The sequence below is a fragment of the Cricetulus griseus genome, chromosome 3 (assembly GCF_003668045.3).
Source record: "Cricetulus griseus strain 17A/GY chromosome 3, alternate assembly CriGri-PICRH-1.0, whole genome shotgun sequence".
Classification (NCBI taxonomy): domain Eukaryota; kingdom Metazoa; phylum Chordata; class Mammalia; order Rodentia; family Cricetidae; genus Cricetulus; species Cricetulus griseus.
In genome coordinates this window covers 175,261,516-175,289,042 of record NC_048596.1, presented here as the reverse complement: position 1 = coordinate 175,289,042, position 27,527 = coordinate 175,261,516, and the positions used below count along the sequence as shown (strand labels likewise).

Sequence of the window (27,527 nt, the reverse complement as noted above, 5' to 3'; positions counted from 1 at the left end):
AAGAAACTAGATTTCAGTATCAGTTTAAGATTTCAGTCCTGAGGCAGAGGAAGTGATATAATTTACATATAGAACAATGGTTAGGCAGTAGAGTTGGTGTATAGGAGCTTTCATAAGATCACCATAATTTCTGCCCTAATAAAAAAAATGCCCAGTTATTGTTAAGAACATTTTATTCCAAGCCAAGTGGTTATGTTTTGTTTTTGTTCTTTTGGCTTTTGGGGGGACCCACAGCCCAGCTTCCAAATAAATCATAGATGGAGGCTTATTCTTAGTTATGAGTTCCCAACCTTAGTTTGGTTTGTTCCTAGCTTTTCTTAAATAATTCCATCTACCTTTTTCCTCTGGACTTTTATCTTTCTTACCCCTGTATACCTTTCTTTCACTCTTATTCTGAGGCAGGCTGGGTGGCTGGCCCTTCCACTGCTTGCTCTCTCATTCCTCTTCCTCTTCCTTATTTCTCCTATTTATTTTCAGCCTGCCAGTCCTGCCATTCTTTGTTCCTGCCTCACTATTGGCTGTTCAAATCTTTATTAGTCTATCAGGTATTTTAGACAAGCAAAGAATCACAGCTTCATTGAGTTAAACAAATTCAACATAAACAAAAATCACATACCTTAAAATAATATTCCCAATAGGTAGTAATGGAGCATGTCTTTAATCCTACCAGTAGGGAGACAGAGGCACTCAAATCTCTGTGAAATAGAGGCCAGCCTGGTCTACAGAGTGAGTTGCAGGACAGACAGGACTGACTGTTACATAAAAAAACCCTGTCTCGAAAAACCAAAAATTAAAAAAATATCTTCCATACTGTCAATAGACTTTTGGGTTATAAATAGCTATAATATTTATGCCTCAAAACCACATGTGTAACAGGCATATGTGGCCCTCTGATTTTCAATGCAACTTAACTTAAAATATTTGCATCGAAATAATACAAAGTAGCATAAACCACAGCCTTGTTATGGTCTCCAGGTACAAAACTTCCAATTAAAAATCAGTCCCTTTTCTCTACCCAAGTAGCATTTCCAGCACAGATATCAATCTTGCTGCAACATTTTTACTATGAATAATTGGATCTTTCCACAGAGAGCTTAAAAGTCTATGGAAGACAGTGGCAGACCTGAGGTAGGTAGGCAGAAGATTCCCAGTGGGAAAATCTAGTGATCTGACCATATTAAAGATGTGTACCAGAATTAAAGGAACCTGAGGAGGACCACTTAAAAAGTAACACTTGAATAATAACTGACTGCTGTTTTCAAGTAAGAACTTTGGTATGAGGAGGTAATTTGCAATTTCCCTTTGGAACTGATTGCATAGGCAAAACCAAATGAATGGTTGAGGTGATCAATACAAGGAACAATGTTGTGTACAGAGTGCAGGCCAAGAAATAATAGAAGTGAATAATCTGAAAAAAATAAAATCTATGCTGTCATGAAGATAGAGTAAAGTGAAGAGAAACATCCCTGAACTAATGATGTTCATTACTTGAATCATTGTCTAACATTCAAGCTATCTTCATGGTACTAATTAGATTGGGCAGTTCCATTATGAGGAAAGAAATCAAGTTGTGTTTTGATTCAGTAACATGCCATTCTCACCATCCTCCTGCAAGATCAGTGATACAATTATTCTCATTTTATGTAAAAAGAACTTGAACTTTCAATCTTCCAAAAGTTCTTACGGGCACTAAATACCAGTCTACAGCTGTAGCATACTGAATGCATCCTATCTAGTCTGTTCTCAGAAACTAATCAGAGTCAACCCTAGTTAGTACTTGCATGGGAAAACACTGACTCCATCTTAGTTTCCCCCCTCTCAGGGTCACTAAATATGTTCTTTCTCATTGAAACAAACTCTTCTACCTCCTGATCAATGCACATTCCTCTGCTTCAGCTGCACTCAACATCAAGGATGTGTTCCTTGAGCATCCTTTTCTCCTCTCTTCTCAGTCTCCAAACTGCCTTTTGATTATGCAGAGAAGCCAAATAGAGGAGAGGAGACCTAAAGAAAGATGAGGATTATTCAGGTATCAGTATGGTTTTCATTAGAAAAATTCAAATCAATGCAAGGAAGCAAAATGAGAGGAAGATTTAATTGTTTATATTAAAAAAGAAATAATTTTAAACCCACAATTATATTTAACTGTAAAACAGTAGCAAACAGCAAAGGAATCACTTCTGAATCCAGAATGCTTTGGATATTGATGTATTATATAAATAGAAGCTTAAAATTAGAAAAGAGAAAAAAATCCCACATAGTACATCTTGACTATCTTTCCAATTATACTTCCTTTATATTTTTAAATATTTTACTGTTCAACTTAAAAATAAAACTACTTTATCCTAATTAAATAACTTTCATTGCATCTGACCAATAAAAGTTAATGAGCTATTAAACACTCCCAGAAATTGTTATCTATCTAATTGACTTCTTCTAAGAGTCAATTGATGCCACTCCTCCTTGAAGATTGGAAACTTTCACTTTTTTTAGCAAAGAAAGGAGATTGAAAAGCTCTTTACTCCTGTAGAAGGTGAGTTAAACAGCAAGATCAACTTACTGATTTATGTGAATATCTTCTTTTTTTTCAAGTAAAGAATTTTCTGGATCTTGAAAGGATTCTTTCTTCTAAGATCCCATGACAATGTTTAAATATTTTACTTGTTATCTGAAACTGTCACATATTTATACAATGCATTTGTTATTATATTCATCCACCATGACCTCCCTCCAAGTACCTATAGCTCCTACACTCCAGCTCCCTCCTAACTTGATGTTCCCATTTTTTTGTTGTTTTTTGTTTTTGTAGTTGTTGTTTTCTTTTGCTATTAACAGCCCCCTGAGTCCAATTAGTGCTGCCCATATGTCCATGGATATAGGCTCAAATACTGGGGCATGGGCAATCCACCAGCAATCACATACCCAAATGAGAATTCCACTTCCTCCCTCAGCAGCAAGCAGCTACGAATCCCTGGCTACTCGTGTGTGGCTTCAGAGTCCCCCTCCTCAATTTGTGCTGAAATTTTGTATAGGTTGAGTTTTTTGTTTTTTGTTTTTTGGTTTTTTTTGCCACTAATGTTACCATACTTGCTGTGAGCCAATGTATGGGTCACCCATGTCACATCAGCAGTCAGCATTTCAGTTTTCCTCTTCATCTGACAACTAAGTCCCCTCTTCCATTGTGATGGTACTGGCCTTGGATGAGACTAGGTTAGTACAAATGATTCATCCCTACTGGACATTTACAATTATTTATCCTCATCAATTTGACTATCTAAGAGACTCGTCATTAAAAAAAATCAACTATAGAAAGAAGCATTTCTGAACCAAGTTGCCAGCAACACAAACTTATGAATAAAAGTATACATACATTGAAGACAGTTTGAGAGTGTGGTCATTTACAAAAACATTAGAACATTCTTCCCAGGGTTTAGGATCTTCCCACTCATGGGTTTTTGGCTGGCCTTGCAGAACTATGAATGAAATCACTAATTCAGAGTAGGTAGATCTCTCATGCAATCACAAAGCCAGTTGTGCCCCAGAATTTGCCACTCTCTGTTAATTGAAGGTCTAAACAATGTGAGTAGTCACTTGAAGCACTTTCTTAAACCAGAGCTCTGATTTCTTTCTGTAAGCAGTTTCTTTCAGATATGTGTTCTAAGCTAAGAGAAAAGTAACTAAAATATGGAAATACTCAAAATTATCCATGGTGATTTTCCTAAATTAAAACTAGTACTGTCAACCTAAAGTAGGTGTTAGACAAAAGGGGAGAGATTGATACCCTTAATATAAAGTCGATCAGAAAGTTTCAGTGGACTCATATGTGAAGAGCTATGCTCATTAGAGGAAGAGAAATCCACTGAAAGTAGAGTGACAGCCAACACCTGTTCTAATATGGCAGAGTTACCCATGGATTATATGACTCAGTATTGAATTTAAGCCTTCTTATATGATATCACACTTTACACCAGATGAATTAAAGTTTGAGATTGCCAGTAAGAGAGATTTTGAAAAATAAATGAAAATTCCCAATAAGGAAAGAAGCAGTAGTTTCTCATGGGGACCAAGGACATATCATAATTGTCAGCAGCATAGGATTATTCCAGGCTCTTCATCTCAAATAATGAGGAGATCAGAGTCAGGTGTAGAAGGGTATTTGTGAAAGAGGAATCAGTGGATTTCAAAGAGAAGACAATGATGTGTCCTCAGGAAAAAAAAAAAAAAACTTGGTAAAGATAGAAGCTTTCATTTATATGAACAGGAAAATTTTTTGAATATTATTTAAATTAGTAACAAGCTTGCTTCACTTGCCAATCCCAGCTCCCTACCAACCAACCCAAGACCTCACCCCATCCCCCTGCTAATCCCCAGGGAGGTGGAGGCCCTCCATGGGGATCTCCAAAGTCTGTCATATCATCCCATGCAGGGCCTAACTACCCTACCCTACCCCCATGAGTCCCAACTGAGAGAGCATTCATCCATAAGGAATGGGCTCAGAAAGTCCATTACTATACCAGGGATAAATACTGATCTACTACCAAAGGCCCCATACATTGACAAGGTCTCTTCACTGACACCCATGTTCAGGGGGTCTGTATCAGTCCCATGCTGGCCTTTCAGCTATCAGTCTGTTGTCCATAAGCTCCCCCTTGTTCAGGTCAGCTGTTTCTGTGGGTTTCACAAGCCTGGTCTTTGCTCATCACTCCACCCTCTCTGCAACTGGGTTCCAGGAGTTCAGTTCAGTGTTTAGCTGTGGGTGTCTGCCTCTGCTTCCATCAGCCACTGGATGAAGGCTCTAGGATGTCATATTATGTAGTCATCAATCTCATTATTGGGGAAGGGCATTTAAGGTAGCCTGTCCACTATTGTTTAGACTGCCAGTTGGTGTCATCCTTGTAGATCTCTGGAAATGTCCCTAGTGCCAGATTTCTCTTTAAACCAATAATGGCTCCCTCTATTATGATATCTCTTTTCTTGATCTCCTCTATTCTCCCCAACTCAAACTTTCTACTCCCCCATGTCCTCCTCTCCCCTCCTTTTCACTCCCTATCTTTCTCCCAGATACCTTCCCCTTTCCCCCATGCTCTCAATTTGCTAAGGAGATCCTGTAACATTCTCCTTGTCCGGTTGTGGTGGCTACTGATTTTTTCAGTTATTCTTGCATCTTGCAACTATGCTTAAGGTGTTTATCAGCTGTAGGAGTTCTCTGATTGATTTTTGGGGTCACTTATGTAAACTATCATCTGCGAATAGTGAAAGTTTGACTTCTTCCTTTCCAATTTGTATCACATTGATATCCTTTTGTTGTCTTATTGCTCTAGCAAGAACTTCAAGTACAATATTGAAGAGGTATGGAGATAGTTGACAACCTTGTCTTGTTCCTGATTCTAGAGGAACCACCTTGAGTTTCTCGACATTTAGTTTGATGTTGTCTGTTGCTTTGCTGTATATTGCCTTTATTATGTTTGGGTATGTTCGTGTTATCCTTGACCTCTCCAAGACCTTTAACATGAAGGGGTGTTGAATTGTGTCAAAGGCTTTTTTAGTGTCTGTTGAGATGATCATGTGGTTTTCCTTTCTCAGTTTGATTATATTGTGAATTTCAATGATAGATTTTTATATGTTGAACCAGCACAGCATCCCTGGGATGAAATCTACTTGATCATGGTGGATGATTTCTCTGATGTATTCTTGGATTGGGTTGCCAGTATGTTATTGAGTATTTTGCAAAAATGTTCATGAGGAATAGTAGTCTGTAGTACCCTTTCATAGTTGTGTCTTTATATGGCTTGGGGACCAAGGTGATTGTAGCCTCGTAGAAAGAGTTTGGCAATGAATCTTCTGTTTCTATTGTATGAAATATTTGAGGGATCTTTGTATTAGTTCTTATTTGAACTTCTGTTAGAATTGTTCACTGAAACCATCTGGCCCTGGGCTTTTGTTGGTTGGGAGACTTTTGATGACTGTTTATATTTCGTTAGGGGTTATAGGTCTGTTTAACTTGCTTATCTTTTCTTGATTTAATTTTGGTGATATCTATCCCTAAAATTGTCCATTTACTTTAAATTTTTGAATTTTGTGGTATATAAGTTTTCAAAGTATGATCTGAAGATTTTCTGGATTTCCTCAGTGTCCATTGTTATGTCCCCCTTTTCATTTCTGATTTTCTTAATTTGCAAGTTCTCTCTCTTCCTTTTGGTTAGTTTGGATAAAGTTTTGTTGATTTTCTCTAAGAACTAGCTGTTCATTACATTGATTCTTTGTATTGTTTTCCTAGTTTCTACTTTATTGATTTCAACACTCAGTTTGATTATTTCCTAGTATCTACTCCTTTGGGGTGAGTTTGCTTCTTTTTGTTCTAGAGCTTTGAGTTGTGCTGTTAATTCTCTTGTGTGACTATTCTCCAGATTCGTCATGTGGGCACTTAGTGCTATAAACTTTCCTTTTAGCACTGCTTTCAAAGTGTCCCATAATTTTGAGTGTGCTGTGTCTTCATTTTCATTGAAATACAAAAAGACTATAATTTCTTTATTTCTTCTTTCACCCAGGAATGGTGCAATTGCATATTGTTCAATTCCCATGAGTATTCAAGGTTTCTGCAATTTTTACTGTTATTGAATTCTAACTGAAAAAAAATGGTAGTTTGATAAGATACGGGGTATAATTCCAATTTATTTTGTATCTGTTGAGGTTTGCTATGTTGCCAAGTATGTGGTAGGTTTTATAGAAGGTCCCATGTAGTGCTGAGAAGAAGGTATATTGTTTTGTGTTTGGATGGAATGATATATAGATATCTGTTAAAACCAATTGGGTGATAATTGCTTATAGTTCTTTTGTTTCTTTATTAAGTTTCTGTCTGGTGGTCCTGTCTAGTGGTGAGAGTGGGGTATTGAATTCTCCCACTATAAGTATTTGAGGTTTTATGTGTGATTTGATTTTTATTAAAGTTTCTTTTACTAACAAGTGTGCCATCATATTTGGGGCATAGATATTCAGTACAGAGACCTCATCCTGATGGATTTTTCCTGTGATGAATATGAAATGACCTTATCATCTCTTTTGATTGATTTGAGTATGAAATCTAATTTGTTAGATATAGGACAGCTACACCAACTTGTTTCTTGGATCCATTTTATTGGAAATTCTTTTCCCCGTGCTTTATTCTGAGATAACATCTGTCTTTGAGGTGAGGTGTGTTTCTTGTATGCAGTAGAAGGATAGATTCTGTCTTTGTATCCATTTTGTTAGTCTGTGTCTTTTTTAAAAAATTTTCTTTATTAGTTCAAGTTAGGGAACAAGCTTCTTTCACACTTAAGTCCCTTCTCCCTCTCCCTTCCCTCACCACCATCTCTCCTCCCCCACCCCCGACCTACCTCCCAAACCATCCACCCTTCACTCCCCAGGCAGGGTAGGGCCCTCAATGGGGGCTCTGCATAGTCCACCAAATCTTCCTGTGCTGGGCCTGGGCCCTTCCCCATGTGTCCAGGGCCACAGTGTATCCCTTCACGTGGGATGGGCACTCAAAGTCCCTTCTTACACCAGGGAAAAATACTAATCCACTACCAGAGGCTTCCTGGAATGTAGAGGCCTCCTTAATGACATCCATATTCAGGGGTCTGGATCAGTCTTGTATTGGCCTCCCAGACAGCATCTGGGGTCAATGTGCTCTGCCTTGTTCAGGCCAACTATTTCTGTGGGTTTCTCCAACCTGGTACAGACCACTTTGATCTTCATTCCTCCCTCTCTTCAACTAAATTCCAGATTTCAGCTCAATGTATTTCTGTGGATGTCTGTCTCTGCTTTCATTAGCCACTGGATGAGGAATCAAGGATGGCATAAAGAGTAGTCATCAATCTCATTTTAGGGGAAGGGCTTTTAGATTATCCTCTCCACCATTGCCTGTACTGTCAGATCGTGTCTTCCTAGTAAGTCTCTGGAGATCTCCCTAGTTCCAGATCTCTTCTCGGACCTATAGTGGCTCCCTCTAATGTGGTATCTTTCATCCTAGTCTCTCTCCTCTATTCTTCCCCTGACTCAATATTTCTGCTTCTCCATTTCCTCTCCTCTACTCCTCTTCTCCTGCTCTTATTGTGGCAGCTCCCTCTCCCCTACCCTCATGCTCCCAATTAGCTCACGAGTTCATGCCACTTCCCATTCCTGGGGTCCTTTATCCCTTAGAGTCCTTCATGTTTCCTAGTTTCTTTTAGCCTGTGTCTTTTTATAGATGAGTTAAGACCATTAATATTGAGGGAATTTAAGGACCATTGATTGCTTATTCTTGTTTGTTTTTTACTTTTGTTGGTGACTGTATTGTATGTGGATTTATCCTGCTTTTTCTTTTGGTCTTTTGTAAAGTGGGATTATCTATTGCCTTTGTTTTTGTGAATGCAGTTAACTTCCTTAGGTTGGAGTTTCCTTTCCTGTACATCTTTAGGGCTGGATTAGCGGATATGTATTGTTTAAATCTGGTTCTATCATGGAACATCTTGTTTTCTCCATCTAAAGTGACTGAAAGCTTTGCTGGGTATAGTAGCCTGGGCTGGCATCTGTGTTCTCTTAGTGTTGGTAGAATATCTATCCAGGACCCTCTGGCTTTTAGGGTTTCCATGAAGAATTCAGGTGTAATTCTGACAGGTTTGCCTTTATATGTTACTTGGCTTTTTCTTACATTGCTCTTAATATTCTTTCATTATTCTGTATATTTGTTGTTTTGATTATTATGTGGGGAGAGTACTTTTTATGTGGTTTACTCTATTTGGTGTTGTGTAAGCTTCTTTTACTTTCATTGGCATGTATTTCTTCAGGTTGGGAAAGTTTTCTTCTATGATTTTATTGAATATATTTTCTGCACCTTTGAGCTGTATTTCTTCACATTCTTCTATACCTACTATTCTCAGGTTTGGCCTTTTCATGGTGTTCCATATTTTCTGGATATTTTGTGTTAGGAATTTTCCTTTGGTGGATGACTTTATTTCTCCTAATGTATCTTCTATGCATGAGATTCTCTCTTCCATCTCCTGTATTCCATTGGTTAAGCTTGTATCTGTAGTTCCTTGTCATTTACCCAGCTTTTCTATTACCAGCATTTGCTCAGTTTGTGTTTTGTTTATTGAATGTACTTCAGTTTTCTTAATTTTTTCATTTATTGTTATTTTATGTGCATTGGTGTTTTTCCATGGATGTCAGGTCCCCTGGGACTGGAGTTACATACAGTTGTGTGCTGCCATGTGATTTCTGGGAATTGAACCCAGTTCCTCTGGAAGAGCCGCCAGAGCCATCTCCTGAGCCTATTTACTTCAGTTTTCAGGTCTTGAACTTTGTGAATTGTTTTCTTCATCTCTTTGATTGTTTTTTCTTGGCTTTCCTCGCTTTAAGAGATTTGTTGATTTCTTGCATCTTTTCATCAATTTCTTTAAGGGATTTTTCTCATATCTTCTTTGAGGGCCTCTATCATTTTCATGAAGCCATTTTTAAGGTCATTCTATTTTGCTTCATCTGTTTTGGGATGCTCAGGTCTTGCTGATGTAGAGTCCCTAGACTCTGGTGGCATCATATTGGTTTTTCTGTTGTTGAATGTGTTTTTTTTTCCATTTGTTTTTTTAGCTCATAAATAAAGTCATGCACAATTATGATACACAATATAGTATGTTCACAATGGCATGGCTAAATTAAACCAATTAACATGTTATATCACACATATTCATCATTTTTGTTTTGAGAACACTTAAAGTATGCTATCTCACAACTTTTAAAATATAGCATATTGTTATCAACCATACTTATCATGCTCTCAGTAGACATCAAGACTTCACAGAGTCCATGCCTCTTGTCTAACTGCAGTTTTATATCCTTAAACCAATCATTTTCCCATTGTTAAAAGACCCACATTGAAGCCTAATAGCCACAATTCTGCTCTCTGTTCCCATAAGTTCATCATTTCTAGGTTACACATAAAATTGAAATTGTGTGACATTTATCTTCCAGTGTGTCACTTATTATTTTTTTGGCAAGCATATAACTTTACTACTTACTAAAGATGAAATCAAATTTGCATGCACAGGTGAGCACTCACTGAAACACCTGAATGTGGTTTTATATTGGCCTCTTCCCATCCCTTTTTCCAGTGGGTGATTGTGGGTATGGGTCCAATGTTCTCTTCTGGTAGGTGCAAGCAGGCCCAATACTCTGATGGGTTTTATGATGTGTGCAGGCAGGTCTGAGATACTCCCTCTCCTGGTGGGTGGAGGCGGGACTAGCCTAGTCATCAGACTCTGGTTTGCTTGGAACCCCTGGGGGCAAGTCAACTTGCCCATAGTCCCCAGGCCAAGAGATCCCTTATAATTACCTTTCTTGCTCCTGGTTTTTAAGTAAAAGACAGTCTTTCAACACATATAATGGTAACCAAAACATATTTTCATATTTGAAGTTCTCCTCAGTGGAAAAAATCTATTCATAGTTTCTGAAAGTTTTGACATAAATTAGTCTTACTGATTTATATAGAATTTCTATGTTGATAGTGTAGTATAAATTGTGGCTTCCTTCCATTTATGTAGCTACTAAAAGAAAAATCAAGTTGTATTGATGACAGAAATGCCCATGGGAATTGTTAATATAATTTTATTTTGTCTTTTTACTCAGAAGACCTTTTAATTGTTATGAGACCATCTTCTTTATTATTGATAATATTCATAGTTCTAAAATCCTTTTGGTTTGGTATTAATATAATCACCTTCAAATGTTTATGACTAGCATTTTCTTGATGTATTCTCCAATTACAAGTTTAAGGATCATTTTACATGGTAATTTTTCTGTGTCAATAACTTTATGATTGTAAAATTGAAATGATGAATCTTTTCATTAACATATATTCATTGTACATATCAATGTGCTTCAAAAAGACATTTTTATTCTAGTATGTTATGTATCTTGGCCATATTCAACCCCATATCCTCTGCTATCTCTCTTAAACCTTATTTAACAAATAATCCTTTTACTTTCAAGTTATGTATCTATACATATGCAAACATATACAAGATTATGCATATATATGTTAAATACATATGATTGTTAAAGTGTAGTTTCTTTCCCATAATATGGTGATCTACAATTTCATTCATTTTTTTTCTGCAAACCATATAACGTTTTTTGTTCTTATGGCAAAATAAAATTCTATTATGTACATATACCTCCCACATTATCTGGCCATTTACCTGTCAAATGTTGAGGTAGTTTCTATAAATTTGTGATTGAGAAAAGTATCATGATAATTAAGTGTATGTATATATTGCACTAGTGTGGCATGCTTACCTCTGGTTATATTTCCAGAAGTAAAAGAGCTACATTTTATGGAAATTTTTTGACTGGTTTTGATTGGACTGGTTTCTGTTTTCACCCACCATGGAAATAATTCCTTTTTGGTCTCAATCTGTACCATAGTTGTGACTGAAAAGAGATGAAATCAAAATGGAGTCTTATTTGCATTTGTTTGATAACTAGATATGGTGGACATTTTCATATGTAGATTGACCACTGTAGTTCTTTTTTAACAAGATATTAAAGTTCTGATATCTTCCTTTCCTTTCTTCCCTTACACCCTCCTATGAGCCCTCCAACCTGCTCTAGCTCAAATTTATTGCCTGCTTTTCCTTCATTGTTGGTTTACATTTTTCCAGAATATGTAAATAGAGCATGCTCAACTATATAATATTATTTAAATTATTATTTTAGAGATGACCATTTGGTATTGGATAACCAAATGGTTATTTCTTCCCTGAGGAAGACTATTCTTCTGATCTCAGCATTCCTTATGTTTCTGTAGTTCTCTTCTAGGGTTGAGACTTAATGAGAATTCCCTTTTCCTTGTCAGTATGGTCACTGGCATCTTTATTTTTTTATGACTTTTTAGCAGCCTTGTTAATTACAAATTATCTTTAAGTTTAGTTTGCCTGTTTGTTGATTAGATTGTGTGGTTTGGTATTTGATTTATTTTATGCTTTACATATTCCAAATTTTTTCTCCTACTGTGTAGCCTGTACTTTCAGTGGTTTTCTATATATGCATTTTCATTTGAATATATATATATATATATTAATTAAAATTATTTTAATTTTATAATATCCACTTTCATTATATGTTTTCTCTTACACCGACTCCCAACACTTACAAGATCATTTCCATCCCTTCACCCAATTTAGTGTTTTCTCTCTCAGGATAAAAAGACAAAGCAAAGAAAAAAGACCTCCAAAAAATAGAAAAATAATATAAGTCAAAATAGACAATATAAAAGTTAAGAAAATCAATGAGATGAAAATAGACAAACAAAACAAAGTGTAGGCAAGAACAAAAGAAAGGAATCATCGAGTCTGTTTCGTGTTGAACAACTTCTACTTTTCTTTGGGACTATCTTGGAGGATAGTTAATTCCTTCCCAAGAAGGTATCAATTGTGAATATATTTGTGATTAGGAATGGGACTTGAGTCCAATTCCCCTTATCAGTACTGGAAATTTTTTTGTTTTAAGCAGGTCTTGTACATACTGCCAGTCTCTGGGGGTCCCATGTGTCCAGAAGATGCTGTTTTCTTGGAATCATGCAACACCTCTGGCTCTTATACTCTTGCTTCCTCCTTTTCTGAATAGTTTCCTGAACTTTGAGAGAATGAGTTTGATGAAAATTTATCATTTAGGAATGAGTGCTCCATAGTCTTATTCTCTACACATTGTTCAGTTGTGAATACCCTTTTTAATTACCATATACATTAACAAAAATTTATCAAATAAAATTTATGTGAAGCTCCGATCTATAGGTATACAAATATGCCATTAAGAATCATTTTATTGCTAGGTTCCTTTAGCAATATAATAGTAGATAATTTTCCCTTAAACTCATGACCTATCTAGTCTTATGTACTTTACCACTTTAGTAACATCAAGTATATGTTCCAACTCATGAGTGAGTCTTCAACACAATAATAATAATAATAATAATAATAATAATAATAATATTAGTAAAGAAAAGTTGGTTGGTTACTCCCATTTATTGTACCAGTATATCTTGTAGGAAGGTCGCTGATGTAGGGCATGATGTATAGCTGGATGAAACTATGATTATTTTTCTTCTCTGGTATCATGCAAAACATTTTTCAGAATTATAAATATCAGTCTACAGAAATAAACATTCTAGTTGGGCACAAGCTCTACTTCTCCAGGTTTGAGGACACAAGTAAGTCTTGTCTTCAGCAATAGGATCTTACCATCAGGTTATGAAGAGTAAGAGCCTTGGCAATGGCATGTGATGTTTGGATACATGGTTTCTCTGTGTAGCTTGGAGTCTATCCTGGCACTCGCTCCAGAGACCATGCTGTCACTATATATTATACCACTTCAAATATAATATAAAAATTTCAAACTAACATATTTTGTCTTCACAGTTAACATCTAATAAATACATTCTGTTTCTATACAATACAAAGCTAGAACAGTGTTCTGCTGCTATGAAGAGACACCATGACCACAGCAACTCTTATAGAAGAGAGCACTTAATTGAGGCTTGTTTGTAATTTCAAAGGTTTAGTTATGTCAGCATACTGGTATAGAGATGGTGCTATAGAAATAGTTGAGAGTTCTACATCTGAATCTGCAGGATGCAGGAAGAGAGACATTTGGACTGGTTTGGGCTTTTGAAACCACAAAGCCCAGACCTTAGTGGCACACTGCCCCCATCAAGGCCAACCTAATCCAACAAGACCACATCTCTTCACCCTCTCAAGAGGTGGTACTCCCTAATGACCAAGCATTATTATATATGAGCCTGTGTAGACCATTCTCATTCAAACTACCACAGAGTTATTTTTGAAGTAAGTATTGTACACTTACAGGAAGGCATTTCATAAATTATTAGATACTGGTTTTAGATATGTATATACTATCCTGGAATTTTCACAGTTTTTTTTTTTGTGTGTGTGTATGTGTGTGAATTTTGGTTTATCAGTAGAATTTTCATTGAAGAAAAAATAACTATCTTTCACTAATCATGGGTGAATGTTTGTTTCAGAACTTTAATTATTTTTATTATAACTATTTTTTTATGTTTTTCCTGTATTGTTGTTAGAGATCTTTTATGACACCTTTGTTAGACCATTTCAGAGTGTCATACCAGTCACTACATTTTTTTTTACCATATTTTTACCTGGGTTGTTACATGAAAGCACCATACTGACTTTCATAGCGGCTACACTAATTTATATTCTGACTAGAAGTAAGTGCTATTTTTCATGCATCATTTTAAAATTCAATGTGGCAAATCATGAAACTGGGATAAAAGCACAATCCTGAATCCTTCTACATGGGGAGAATAGACCAATATTGTATGCAGACTTCCAAAACACAAATCCAAAACTAGGGAAACCTTGGGAGTATTTAGGAATTATACTTCTGAAATAGGAGCATAATTCCTAAACCTTGTTCAGTTTGTTAAATGCATCTTCTATAAGGAGAGGCTGTGAAGAATTTGCTTTTGGGGACTGTTACAAAGTTGTTCAGTGCTAGGAAGTAGAACACGTTCATTGTCAACTAGGAACAGCAAGTCTGGAAAATCAAATATCATCTGAGAATATTTTAAAGGACTCACACAAAAATTCTTTATTTAAAAATGTATTAAAATGAAATCATGCATGACTTCAAAATGCATTCAGATTTCTCTATAGTGTATAACAATAGGGTATTTTATCAGATTACATTTTCAATAAAAATGTTTGAATGAGTCTGGTGTGATTTCTGCCTCAATCATAAGGATGACCTACACAGGTGTCTTTTCTTTCTCCAATCATTTCATTTCTGCTCTCTCCATCTGTATTTTAACCTGTTAATATGTGGGTGAATATGAGGAAAAGCAAATCATTTTGACCTTTAATGTAAAGTCATTTTTGAATGATCAAAACAGCACTATTTCCAACACTAGACAGTTTGAATCTTAAGATACAAAACCATGTGCCATTCTCAGCAGCCTGGCACATTCAACCACTGCTTGAATGATAATTTTATCTACATAGTGGCCTTCCATCCTCTCTCCTTCTCTGTATATTAAGACTTCTGCCCAGAGATATGTGTTTAGCCAAGCTGTTTTAATATAACATATTAAATTTTAAAATGATTCAAGGACAAACACTGGACTTCAGCTCCCTGTAGGATGCCACATTTTCTTGCATCATTTCCCTCCTTTACTAGCAGCTATTTTACCACTAAACTAGGAAAGAAGGCATTATGCAGGAAAACTGCTATCAGCTGCTACCCCTGCTGGATTACACAACCCAGAGGATAATAGCTTTCCCAGTGAAGCCTCTGACAGCTTGGGCAAAACCATTAACTACTGCTAACACCTAGGGGGAGGGAAAACTCCCCAGCTTCCTAGATTTTTATACCAACAAAAAAAAAGTTATCTCAAATGCAGAAATCCAGGCCCCATCTTTAGAAATTCTTATTCAGCTGTTTTAGGATAAAGCATGAGATTGCACATTTGTAACATCCTTGGCTATTTATATATGAATTAGTGTAGTCAATGAATAGTTTCTATTAATTTTTATTGTGTGAATATTTGTGCCAGCAAAAGTAAAAATTAGATAAACTTGGAATATGAGATGCCAATATAGATCATATACTTCAGAGTCTAAACTACTAGTATTTTAAAATAAACTTATGACTAGATACATTATAATTCTTTGATGTTTGTATTACTTCATTTAAAATTATTACAATACAACATGCAAGCTCAGTGATGAGTACTGCCTTTATTGCATTGCATGTGTGTGAAATTAGGTGTGTTTTAAATGTCTGTAGTCACTGCTTATTATCTGGTCCCATTACATACTGAATAATTTTTATTGATCAATATCTCTTATTTATTTATTGGATAAATTTTAAATTTTATCCATTTTAAATTTTAAATTCTTTACACATAAGTAACATTAAGCATATGATATATCTCTGAATTATGTACTTCAAAATCTTTGTATTATTGCCTCTCTTGACAAGTACCTAAAGGAGTTTTCATTTTCAGGTGATTTCTAAGGGAAATCAGTTTACTTATACTGAAGTTTTGATGTTACAGGATACATCTGGGGATGTAAATAACAGTCACTAAGATTGCACCAAAGAAGTCTTTAGTGACTGAGAACCAAAGAGACTGATGCTATTAGTTTCAATATTTAAAATTTGAATGAATGATATTGAACATATTGGTGGACAATTTCACCATATAAGTAAAAGAGGCATAGAGTTGGAGTTAGAAAAGATAGTTTCACATTTGAAATTAGATTGTAATACAGATTCAAAAAATCCCCAAAGAGATTAGAATAATATCAAGGAACATAAACATGGGGGATTATAGGACAAGAGGGAAGAAGCTTCTCTATGTTTTACCATTTTGACAAACCAGCCCTTTGTTTTAAGCCTAACACAGGGGCCTCTCTTCACCTAAGTTCCATTCTCAATTTGAGCTGAGACTTGAGATGTAAAGTAATCTCATAATGGAATAGTGGGCCATGGCTGCTGGAGCCAGATGGAGGGACAAGGATAACAAGTAGAGAATAAAAACCAAAATATGATGTTTGTCTAATTAGAGCCTTTTACTTGTTTTCTGGGACAGAAGCTTTTCAAGACTAATAGACATATCTTACCTTCCCCAACATGCACTTGTTTATTTAACAAGGAATAAGTAAAATCTATAGAGATGTTTTAGAACACATATAGTCTGTCTTGTACAAGTAATAAAGATAATTGTCTCCTCAAGGATATCACAGTTGGTGAAGCAGACAGTGCCTGTTCTATTACATTACACTTTGTTGGGTAGGATACTGACAGAGACTTTCTTCTGTTAGTGAGTTCTTGTAGCCACTTGGTGCTAAATTACTGAGAACAAAATTAATTGAATGTGTCAATATGTACTTGAAAAAATTTAATATGGAATTGGCTAGGAAAAATAGATTAGCACCATTTGTGGTGCTTGACTGGTAAAGCATTTTATGTCTTGTGTTCATATGTGCAAAGGAACAATTCTACACGATTTGGGGGAGAACAGATAATAGGACCAAAGTGATGATCTCAAGGATAGTTGATACCTTTCAAATTAAAGCAAGTTGTTTGGATAGCAATTCGACTTAGATGCTTCTCTGTTCTCTCATATTCTATACTCATCTCTAACAGTTAAATTTTCAACATCTTAGGCACAATGTGTGCTTTAATCCAATAGCAACACATTTAAATTAGCTATTTTAAAACAAAGCACACTGAGGTCCTTTGTATATTTATTTTTATCATCTCTAAGGATGACCACAAATGAGTTGCAGTGCAAAACAAATTCATCTATGATTTCTTGTTTCTTACTATCTTCAGGTGTTTAGTCAATACATAAAGGCATAAAAACCAGTCTGTTGATGGTATATTTCCAATACCCTGGCATTTAACACATTACTTCCTGATGCCTTCACAAGAGTTCAGTGAAGACTTGGATTTTGTTTGTTTCCAATTTCTCTTAGAGGTTTCTTTCCTAAAATGCAATTTTTATACTTCTTTATAATTTCAAGGAGATAAAATACTCTTTCCAGATCTGCAGATTTTATAATAGCTTTAACATTTCCACTCAAGCACAATTCGAAGTGATTCTTGAAATACTTTTCACTTTGCTGGGTCAGGTAATGCCTATATCTTTTTTACAATATGAAGGTAATATTGGTCTTCATAATTCATTCCCTAGAGCCTGAGTGGCATAAATCTACCTTTCTTCAAAGCATTAAGGGATTTGTAAAAGGTGCGTGGAGCATTTTGTATAACAAAGAGAATGCTAAATTAGTCTGGGGGCGGGGGTGGGGGAGCCAGTACAATCAACAGCACCAGAACTGTGTCACTGAATGTTCATGGACACTGCAGTTTGTGATACCCGTATTATTTCGGTGACATCCCAAAGGGTCACTGGTTCGTAATGCAGTTATGACTAGTGATATTTTATAATGTGCATTTTTCCTATGACTATGATAAGCTGGGTAATACCATCCTATGTTGGATAGCTTTTTTTTGTTGTTTACTGACATTTATTTTGCATGTTTACATGTTTGTACATATATGCACAAGGAACTATTTGTACGTGTAGAGACTAGAGACTGAAGTCAAGTATCTTCCTGAATTGCTCATTTTATTTCTGTGTTCTGTCTTTGTGTTTATTTGTGTGTCTGCATGTCTGTCTGTCTGTGTGTGTGTCTTACAAGCATGTGTTTGTGTGTGTGTGTGTGTGTGTGTGTGTGTGTGTGTCTGTCTGTCTGTCTGTCTGTCTGTCTGTCTATCTGTGCATAAACATTCATGTGTATAACAAGACATAAGGAGGTCTAAGGAGAACTTGCTGAAACTGGTTCTCTCCTTCCTCTATGTAAGTTCCACAGGTTATGCGCCCATCATCAGGGTTGGCAACAAATGCCCGTACTTGTTGCTCCATTTCGTGGGGACCATCCATCTTAATTTTTGAGACAAGGTCCTACACTGAACTTGAAGCTCACCAATTTGGCGAAAATATCTGGCCAGAAACCCCTCTGAATCTTCTTGGGTCTTCTGCCCAATGACAAGTACCAGACTTTGGCAATGCTATACCAGCTTTGTGATTGGAATCCGGTGTCAGATCCTTGTACTTCGACATCAAGTACTTTCGGAAAAAGGTTGACTCTCCAGCCCTGGATATGTATGCAAAAACTCATATACTTTCATCTACCAAAGACCTTGGCCACTTCTTTTTTCTCTCGTTTATGGGCATAGCAGTCAGAGATAGAAAAGCATCTCTCTTGTTCTTTCTGATTTATTCTAGTCCTTGCTTTTTTAATAAAACATTTTTTAGAACTCTCTTCACCACTTTTTTGACAATTTTTATTAAAAGAGGACAAAGAAACATTGCAGAAAATACATTGAACTTTATTATACTTCCCAGATTTCAGATGAGAATCCTTGAACAAGTCACTTTATCTTTCAAAATCCTCCTCATATGTACAATAGGAGTCTTGAATCGATTCCTATCCTGCCACAGAAAATTATACACAGATTTAGAAGATAGCCAATTGTATTCATTTTATAGAGATACCTTAAAATTGAAGGATAAAAGAACAGAGTGATTTTATTTATTATTTTTAAGAGTTCTGGGACACATTTGAAAACAAGGGTCTGGTAGGCTTATGCTCCCTCCAAAGGCAAGGAGAGCATCCTTCCCTATCTCTTGTAGCATCTTCTGTTGCTGCAGGCAATCCTTGGCTTATAGCCAAATCATACTATCTCTGCCTCAGGCAACATATTGCTTTATTTTTTCATTCTATTCCTCTGTGCCAAGGTCCATTCTTCCTCATTCTTGCAAAGACAGTTATTAAAACATTTAAGTCTCATTGAGTAATCTCATGTGAAATACATATTTCAAGATTTTAAGTCAGTTACATACAAAGACACTTTTCCAAGTAAGATCACATTCCTAGGTTCTGTAGATTTGGGTGTGTCACGATTATGTGGAGAATCACCAATATTGACATTAAGCTAATGTTCTACCACTCACCATAGTGAGGCCATGAAGAACATTGAAACCAGGACAATAAAGACAGCAAGCACAATATTTTTCTGAACATTATAGCACAAAACCCGATCTTGATAAGATATAAAAATTCTTTATATGCTTTAGAAGTGAGAATTCTAATTTCTTTAGAAAGAAATCCTTAAAACCTGCTTATGTTTCTGTGGCCTAGTATCTGTACATTTCCATTCCCAAATGACAACTAGCTAGATATTTATAGAACCCTGGTGCTGGAGGAGAGGAGCTGTGATGCAGAAAGAGCTCCAAGTGTGTTTTCCTATGTTAAAAAAGTGCTAATTCATTCTATGTGTAATTGTAGAGTGTTGACTAAACATTACACTTGGTGTTAATCTAGGAGAATCCAAAAGGATCCCAGATGATGTTCTCTTTTGAAAGCCAGTTAGATCAATGTTTTAGGACTTAGTGTTTTTTTATTGTTAAAGATAAACATATTTGTTAATAAGTAAACATGTAACCATTGAGACGATAGATGCCAGGTGGCAGAACAGAAAATCTATGAGCAAAGATAAGGAAAAACAGTAAAAAGTAATACCACATTCTAATTACACATCTTAGAATACACAGCTATTTGCAGAAGATGATATGCACATACGCATTTAATGAACTTTGTAAAATGTTATAATGGTGCAAGAAAAGACTGGCTTCAGGAAATTTTCATTTTTATGAACTCATTAATGTGAGACTATTCCCACATGGACTCTGCTTGGCGTCTGAAAATGTGTGTAAAGTATAGATGCAACCATTGTTTCCTAACCTTGAGTATTAGACATTGTGTGTGGATATTTTCAGTGTGTTGAGCATGCACAGAGCTGGCAGTTGCCCTTGCTTTGTCCAGTGTATAATAAACAACAGTTATAACACAATGATAAGAACTTAATTAAAACTCTTGTCCATACTTCCTAAACACAATTCTCATTTTCATTTGTGTAGTCCTTGTGACTATTTTCATTCCTCTGGATTTGACCAAGAATATTTAAATTTGCAAGTCAAATATCTCAAATGGCACAATATCTACAGATTATGTCTTCAACTATTTACTTTGTAATAAATAGTTGCCTAGCAAGAGCCATCTTTAATTCTGGGTCCCTTAATTTTTTTGTCTTCCTTGCATATAAATGACAAAAAAGAAGAATTAACTCTATAGTTTTAAATGAATGAGACTCAGACCAAAGTCGAAGTTTGGCATTAGGACAACAACATATGAACTTGACTGAAGACATTAGAAAAATAGGATCTAATGTTGTAATGTCTAAAATTATTGATTTTGTACAAAATATTGGAAGAAATTATAATGGACACTTTTATTAAAATTGCAAGGGTCCAAGTAGAAGAAATCAAGGGAAGAAAGAAAGTGGGAGGGGTGAAATAAGGAAGAAAGGAAGAAAAGAAAGGATAGGAAACAAAGGGAGGAAGGGAGATGGAGAAAATTAGTTGAAATTGTGAGATAAATTATATAAAATTATGTGAATAATTTTGTAGAAAACTGGAAAAACTTGTAAAATTACCCAGATATGTATTGTATATCTCTTTAAATCAGATTTTATTTATTTAGCATGGAATGTATGTGTGATTATAACATATATTAATCTTAATCTACCATTGAAATTGGACAAAAATCCTGCAGATAGATGGTTTGAACAACAGAATTTTATTATTTAGAGGCAAGAAGCTCAAATTAGAGATGCTAGAGAGGAAGGCTTCATCTGGAGACCTCTTCTCTCTGCAAATAGGGGTCCACCACCTAGATGCTCCAATGGTACTTGTTCTGTGTGAGCATGGAAAGCAGGAAATAGAGAATACCAATTCTTCAGCACTTCTACTTTCCAGACCACTAATCTTATATAATCATGTCTTCACACATTATGGATTCATTAGTCTCTGCCACTCCACATACAGCAACACTGTGTTAGTTTCAATGTTGGAATCTGAGAGGCACAAAACCAGCAAGTCCACAATAAATGGACTATTACTAAAGGTAAAAGAAAGAGTATATTAACTTGTGTGAAAATTACTCTTTTGATTTCCAATTTTGAGTTATTGAATACTATCAGTAATCATGGCAAAAATACTTATGGGCCAAATATGATCTACTCACTGAATATAGGGCAAAGGTATCCATTTTAACCAGAAAGGAGAATTCCATGGAACACCTATTTTACATGATGGCTTTACCAGTACTTGGGTTGTTTCTACACTGAGCTTTCCTGCTTGCACCAATGCACTCTCTGTTTATTGCTCATTTTCTATAATATGAAGCATCCCCAGAGAAAGATTTATAAATTTTCAGCCTCTTAAATTTCCATATACAACTATAGGTTATATATGCTTTCCAGTATTTTGAAATTGTCTTTGACTTATTTTTAGCCACATATAACTTCCCTTTTCTCAAGTCACATGAAGGGAAAAGAATGAGAATATAACTTATGATTTCTTAGTCATTTAATTATCTAAGAAATATTTGCTGAACACTCATTATGCATTTAAATTGGTTATTTGTTTCTTGGAAGTTTCATTTATTTTCGTATCTCCAGTTTCTATCAAATCTCCTTTACTATATCATTTTTGTAATAATGGACAGATATAAATGCAAAATAATTTTGGAGATCCAATCACTAAATTTTCAAGAGACATTTTGAAAAAAATGTTCAAAAAGAAATATCTTTTAAGTATAGACAAAAATAAAACATTAATTATTCACAATTTAAAGTATGCGTATGGAAAGCTAAAGAAATTTACTGTCAAAATAATAACATGAAAATTTTGATAAAGGAAGAAACTTAGGTCAAAGCATGGAAGGATAGCTGGAGTGTAGAATACAAAGGATGGTCACACATGGCATAGAGAGATGGAGATGGGCAAAGTGTTGGCCATGCAGGCAATATAGGGAAAACAAATCTCTAACCAGTTATAGAAGCATCCACTCCCACCAGCAGTGGAGGAGTGTTCCCCTTTCTCTGCATCCTCTCCCACATAAATTATCATTGGTGTTTTTGTTATTAGCCATTCTGATAGGAGTAAGATGGTATCTCAGAGTTGTTTTGACTTGTATTTGCCTGATGGCTAATGATGTTGAGTACTTTCTTATGTGTCTTTCAGCTATTTTGGATTCCTCTGTTTAGAATTCTCTATTTCGTTCTGTACCCAACTTTTTAATTGGATTATTAGGTGTTTTGGAAACTATCTTCTTGAGTTCTTTGTAAAGATTGGTGATCAGCCCTCTGTCAGATATGGGGTTGGTGAATATCTTTTCCCAATCTCTGGGCTGCCATTTTGTCTTGTTGACTGTGTAATTTGCCTCACAGAAGCTTCTCAGTTTCAGGAGGTCCCATTTATTAATTGCTGATCTCAATGTCTGTGCTACAGTGTAGTATTCAGGAAGCTGTCTCTTTTACCAATTCATTCAAGGGTACTTCCCACTTCCTATTCTAAGAGGTTCATTGTGGCTGGATTTATGTTGAGGTCTTTGATCCATTTGGGCTTAAGTTCTGTGCATGGCAATAGACATGGATCTATCTGCAGTCTCCTACATGACAGTTTGAATACCACTTGCAATTCTTGGCTTTTAGTATGTAGAACACTTCCTTTAGTAAATACTGGTAACAAATTCAGTTATTTTGACACTTGATAATAACTCAATCCATCTCTCTTTGTCTGTCTCTATCTCTCTTTGTCTCTCTCTATGTCTTTCTCTCTGACACACACACACACACACTCACAAACACATACACGCACAGCACATAAACCAGGTTTTGGATATATATATATATATATATATATATATATATATATATATATATATATATTCAATTATTGGATGTAATTACTGGTTGAAAGATTTAATAACTCATTATTTGTATGAAAATTCTGATGTTCCTTGTCCAACACTTTGTTTTTGTATGATATATGTTTTCAGTTGTCTTCAAGATTTTTCCATTTTGCAGTGTTTTCACTGTGATATGTTTATTTATTTATTTTTGAATACATATTTCTTTATTCACTCCTTTACTTCTGAACAATCTTATATTTCTAATGTTGTATCCTTTTGTAGTTTTCATGAGTATCACCCGGAACTCCTTCTGTTTCCATACTGCATTAAATGATGTAATAAAAATTGTATTATTAAAACTAAAATTATTTAAGATTTTTGAAAATAAAAGCAATTGACAAAATAGTTACATTTTATATAACAGCAACAGTTATTGACAAAATGATTTTTACAATATAACAAAATGTATTTACTATAGAAGTAATCTATAGAGCATAGAAATAATAAAACAAAAGATAGAATATTACTTGAATCTAATATAGTATATTCATGTATAATATAATAAAATAAATGATGATTTGGTAAAGACTAAAAGCCTTATATTTATCAAGGCACTCCAAATTATTCTACATTATATAAGATATATTTCAGTTTTCATACATTTTTACCAAAGTTATTAAAAGAATTCTTGTGGAGACTGGCAATCTGCATCTATATTTGTCAGAGAACAGCAAATAGACCATAATAGCTCAGTTTCATACAGAAGCACATGGTAGAAGAAAAATCTCTGAGAAACCTCAGGGTTTAAGTATGATATTTTCTGGTTAGAAAGGATACCAGAAATGCAAGATTGAAAAAGATAAGAAGGTTGAAATAAGTAGATATCCCTGAAGTGGTGTGAGCCCAGAGTACTTAATTTGTAACAGACCATTCAGTACCAATGGGAAAAATGAATTTAGACAATAATTAACCTTGAGCAAATCAATTATCTGTATGGGAAAATGTAAATTCCATATGTTATTATAAACCAGAAGGTGACCATTACCCAAAACAACCTTAATCAACTAAAGGTATATGCGTGAATAAAAAAAAACATAAAGGAGAAAGATAAGATTAAATTTTAAAAATTAATAAAATAAAAACCCAATGTAAGTTATAAGAAAAAATACCTACAAGAACATTTTGAAATATGTCCTTTTAAATTTTTACTCTCCATATACAGGTACATTAGCTCTATGTGCATGAAACTGTTCTTCTACAGTGTAAATATATTCCATAGTGGTGATTTAATTTAGTTAACTAAAAATAAACTTAAGTAAATCAGTAATATGCACAAACACAAATAATTAAAAAATAAAAATTAAATAAACAAAGAAACAAAAAAAAAAAAACAATGATTTCATGTTGCCTGGGCCTGGCTGGTAAAACCCAAGAGGAATGACACATGTCCATCTTTACACAATAACTGCATGCGTGTGGAAAGGACAATACAAGTGCAATCTAGGATTAGTACAGAAATTCAAGTAGGAGTGAATATTGGATCCTCTGATGCTTTACTGAGCAAGTGAAGGTTTTGGTTTGCACCAAATAACATTCGTGCTGCAGCTTCAATTATCAGTGTAGACTACTTTAAAGAGAGAATATGTAGCAATAGTTTCTCGTAAAAATAACATCAGCCACAAAAAGACAATCACCTAGAGAAAAAGCCTCATTACAGTTTTATTAATTTTGTATGATGAAAAACAATTCATATCTTTTGTTCTGAACTACAGGACAATATGCCATCCAACTAATAATTCCTGTGCTAATTAATAATACTCAAATTTGTCATGCATTTTCTGAAAATAACAAACCAACTATGGATTCTGTATCTGTGTTGAGATAATGTTGCCCTGCTCTTAGTTGACTGGTTTTCCTTCTAGGTCATGAAGAAAAAAAAGATTACCAGATCATTTGTTATATCACTGCTTAACTCTATTAGAAAACTTTTTTTGTTGTGCGAATTGCTATATAATGAGGCACAATCAAAAGAAATTTAGAAAAAAAAGATTAAATATGTGCATTTCTGTTTTACTACATACTAGTAAAGCATTATAAGCATGCTTATATCTTAAATAAATAAAATTAGATATAGTTAAGCATCTATTTTGGAGAATGATTTCCATTTTTTACAGATTTCTAATAGAGGTTATTATATGGTAGGGCTCACCATAATAAAGTCATTTGAATGCAATAGTTTTCCATTTATTTGACTGTTTTAGATATCATTAGGACACTGATGACCAGAAATTGGACAACTTTGGAATCATAGGCGATATCATTTAGTGACAAAAATGAATTAACCCAGCATTATGATGTCTGTGAGTTTGTCAATATTGGAAAATTCCTGGATTGAAATGGTGATTTTATTCTCAAATAATATTAGCACAGTTTTTTTTCTTTTTATTTTGACCAAAATACTATTGTGAGATAATCAGGGTTCCCATTTTGAACAATGATGTGTCTTTTATTGATTAAAATAAAAGGACAGACTAAAATATATGTAATGTGACTGCCATTCATGTGAAGATGTAAATGACTACAGTGCTCGTTTCTAGATCCAACCTCTGCTTGAGTTCAGGTCCTGAAATGGGGAAGGGACTTTGACACAAGGAAAACTTTGACCATCAACTGAATTGCAGTCAAGTGGCCCTGGGTAGCTCAGACCATGTTTATATTTGAACAGAGCGTCTCCCCCCATGACCAGGGCTACATGAACAGCTTTATTATTGGCTTCTACTTTTTACTTTAAGAAATATATCACAATTTAAGGAATAGATTGTGATCACTATAAAAGCCCCCACTGTTCCCCTTTATTAAGCATCCCCAAATACGCCTTCCACCCCCTGAATAATCTTATTCTAGACACAGAGTTCAGCATTTTTTGCAGACTAAACTAACTATCGAGTCAGAAACATCCTGCTCTCCCAGCACTTATGTCAGCTGTCAGCTACTTATGGCTACAAAGTTAAATGTAATAGATGTGGTCGCAATGATTTCAGGACAATATTCAAACACAGACAATTCCTTCATATCTGAAAGATATGCTTTCATACAGTTCCCCTTTACAACAAGAGTGTCCCATCTCTCAATCTCTCCATAAAAGTCTGACTTTGGACAAAGCACTCTTTTTCCATTTCACTATACCATACGTCTTCCATCAATATAAGTTCCCATATATGGCAAAAATGGATCTGTCTATTGCACATTTACACTGTAGTTTTTCCTCTTGAAGCATACCAAGTCCTACCAATGATTTTATGCTTGGTGTCTAGGGAACATATCTCAACGGTTGGCACTATATGTATTCCTGAGGCTTTCCCCTATTCTGTGTATGCAGATCCTACTCTCCTTTTCAGAACAACTGTGGGACATCATTACTGTTCCAAGCATTTCTTTTTCATATGCAATTTTCACTCTATTGAGTGAAAAAAGTTCCCAGGATTAGGATTAGTAATTACAGATAAGAGATCTGAGAAGCATTAACTTCCTGCTGAATCTTAGGGGAAAATATTTGAGAAAGAGCAGAATTTCTAGGGAAAATGACAGCTATTGCATGTGTGACTGACAAAGTCAAACTAAAAACTGTCCAAAGAATCATGAATATAATGGGAAAGGAAAGAGATTGCTTGCTGCAAAGATTTTTCCAATTCCTGTGCTGTTCCATTGACTACTGGGCTTTGCCTAGTGAGAGTCCATTTCCACAGGTGCCTTGCCCTGAGGAAACCCACTGAACAGGTAATCATATGCTGATCCCAGACTAGGCTGCAGGGAACACAAGTATGGAACTAGTCATTTCTCATAAACTAATTTTACTTCAAACTGAAATAACAATATCACATATTACATAAATGCTAACAGTTGTAGCTTTCACGTAGCCAACACTAATTCCTGTATAACTAATGCAAAAGGGAACTTCTACTTTTACATCCCATTTTCTTGCCTAAATAACAACCATACATAAAGGAATCTGTAGAAATTTAATATTAATTGTGTATCTCCTCTGATGGACAGAAGTATGGCTTTTCTAATCTCTAGATAAATGCTTCCGGACATACTGACTGCTGTTTAAGTATCATGTAGTCAATAAACTTAGCTTTGCATATCCATATTTCC

General features: G+C 35.1%; 1 protein-coding gene across 4 annotated transcripts in view; it reads left to right on the top strand.

Moving 5' to 3' along the window:
• Cdh8 (cadherin 8) overlaps positions 1-27,527 on the top strand; it is a 352,592-nt gene that overhangs the window by 316,568 nt on the left and 8,497 nt on the right. The gene's annotated exons all lie outside the window — the stretch shown is intronic.